The sequence below is a fragment of the Cherax quadricarinatus genome, chromosome 47 (assembly GCF_038502225.1).
Source record: "Cherax quadricarinatus isolate ZL_2023a chromosome 47, ASM3850222v1, whole genome shotgun sequence".
In the NCBI taxonomy this organism is placed as follows: domain Eukaryota; kingdom Metazoa; phylum Arthropoda; class Malacostraca; order Decapoda; family Parastacidae; genus Cherax; species Cherax quadricarinatus.
Window position 1 is genome coordinate 32,142,343 of NC_091338.1, and position 2,987 is coordinate 32,145,329.

Consider the following 2,987-nt stretch of genomic DNA (forward strand, 5'->3'; position numbering starts at 1 on the left):
TGCACTTCCAAACAATTGCACAATATCCTCCAAAGCCCCCCTTCCTGAACCAGGACTGTTGTATCATCTACAAATCCTATTATTCCAGGCCTCACTTTCCCTACCTCCCCACCACCCCCCAATCTTGTTGCATACACTATGTTCAACCGTTCTATAGAAGGGGTCCTGAATGCACGCAAACAATATTTGTGCCTAAGTCATCTACCCATGACAATCTCCTCCCCCAGCCATCCATTAATCTGTACCCTCATCTTAGCTTCTTTGTACAACATGATTACCCAATTAACTATTTCTTCCCCATAACCCTGCCTCCTATGTATAGCTCCCAATGCTCCCCTTTCCACCCTGTCATAGGCCCCCTGCCAGTCTAAAGCCAACAACGCCGCCCCCCTCCCCCCCTCCCCCCCTTTTGACTCCACAAAACTTCTCAGTATCCCATGACCTTCAATCATCGACCTTCCAGGCAATCTATACTGCGTTTTCGAAACCACTCTCCCTACCACACATTTAAACTGATTACCCAAGACTTTAGCGAGCAACTTATAATCTGCACATAACAGCAATATGGCATGGTACTCCTTGAGGGTGTGCTGCCCCTTACCCTTCAGGACCAACACTACAACTGCTGTTGCTTGCTTGTCCCCCATCACACCCTTCTCCTTCATTTGATTTAATAACCTAACAATGAAACCACTTATTACCTCCCAATGTTGTAGATAAAATTCAGCCTGGAGACCGTCTACTCCCGATGCTTTGCCCTTCCTCATTCCCTTAAAGCCAATTCTATTTGCTCTTTCATTATTACCCCTCCTAAAGCCTTCCTATCACTATTCCCTAAGTTACACATCACATACTCGCACACTTTCTCTAAAGCCACATCCCCCACCCCCCCCCACTTGTCCAATACCTTTCATACCATTTATCCGCATACACACACATTCCTTTCATAGCCCATATCTCCTGACCTACCCTATAACCTCCTGCCATCTCATGTACCTCTAACCTTGGAATGGCTGTAACCTGCTGCCTTTGTTTTTGATGTTGCAACACACACGTTGATGGCTTGTCTCCCCAAAGCACCTCCTCTACCCCTGCCTGCACCCTTACCTCTTGAAACCTCTTATTTTGTAACTCCCTCAGTCTCCCCTTGACCTCAGCAATTTCATCCATAGGATAGTTGCCTCCCACAGCCCCCTGCCCATAACAACCCCTTAACCTGTCCTCTAAATAATTTGAAAGTCCATATTTTAAATTATTTATACATTTACCCTCCCTCACATAATATTTCCTAATCCTTCCCTTGGCTACACAATCCCGCCATTTCATGATATCTTCCACCCCCTGTGAGTCCTCGCTAAGCTCCTTCCATAGGACAGAAAATCCCTCTAACCCCTCCTCATCACTCAATACACTTATATTTAATTTCCAGTAACTCATGCATATTTCCGCAAGCACCTCCCACCCAACCTCCCCAACACTGCTCTATGATCCGACAATGCTACTTCAACAGTTTTGAAAGATTGCACTACTAACCTCACTGCATACCCTCTCCTAACAAACGTATGCTCTGTTTCCCACGCCCCCCCCCTCAAATGCATCCCATAACGAAATATCCCTCATTAAATCTCTTAGGGTCACAGACACATAGCCTGCCCCTTTTGGTTCCATGTTGGCCCTCCTAATAATGCAATTCCAGTCACCTCCTACTATTGCCACCACTGGTAATACTCGGAAGAAAAACACAAGGTCCTCACACACAAACTCCTGCTTCACCTGTACGATATTCTCTGCAGGCGCATACACGCTTACAAAGGCCACATGTTTGCCCATCCACCAACCATCCACGCACAACACCCTTCCCCCAACCCCCTCACTTCTCTCTTAATTAGTATACCCACCCCTCCTTTCAGACGGGCAGATGGCAGGGTTACCACCTGAAACCCTGCCACCTCCAGCACCCTACCCTCCTTAAAATTATGCTCCTGAAGGAACACAACATCCACTCTAGATTTATTCAGAAACATTCTAAACCATTCTCTCTCCACACTATTACACAAACCATTAACGTTTACTGTCATACACCGGAAGCCTATTAAAGTTTCCACCCCTGCCTCCTCTCTTCACTCTTCCCATGGGCACCAGAACTTATGGATCCACTTGTCACCTTCACACTTCCCTCTCTCCATCCACTTCTTCCTGTGCCTCCTGTTGTGGCCACCACTACCTTCACCTTCTGCCCATATTTGCTTCTCAGGCTGCTGTGCTGGCATTAGGACATTATCTGAATCTGATGTATCGGCCCTCCTTCTCGTGACAATCGCATCCTCCATAGCTTGGTCTGGGGATGCCTCACAATGTACCTCAACCTCCACTGTACACTGTTTCAATGATCCTGGTGACACCTCTGCCACACTGTCACTCCCATTGTCTGGATAGTTCTCCTGTTGTTGACACACCGCAGCCATCAACTCATCATCTACCACCTTCCCAGGTGCAGCTTCATCCTCAGGCAGTGACAAGGACTTCAGCACCTCAGCTAATTCCTCTCAGTTTCCAACACTTCCTAGCCTCTGGAAGCGTCTCAGGGCCAGTTAACTGGTCGAGGGCCACACCCTCTTCCCCAGTCTCATGCACCTCATCCACTATCTCGCTCCATAGACGGCCATGCCCTCCTTCATGTCGCTGATCCCCACCTGCTTCCTCTGTCGTAGAAGCGGAAGCCTCCACCTCTGGGACAGGAGCTCGTTGCCGCTTCCCACACGCCACCACTATGTGATCATATTCCCCATGTACGTCTGCATGTACGTCTTTGACTGGCGTACGAAACGATGATCTGTGTCCTGAATTCCTGTAGGTACACGTAGGATGGTATGGGGTATCGTAATGTCATTTTTAGGTTAAAAGGGCCTTCTGGCAGACCTGCATAGGCACCCATCCCCCACGTACCATGCTGGGCCAAATGAACAGTCCCATATTTCTCAAAAACT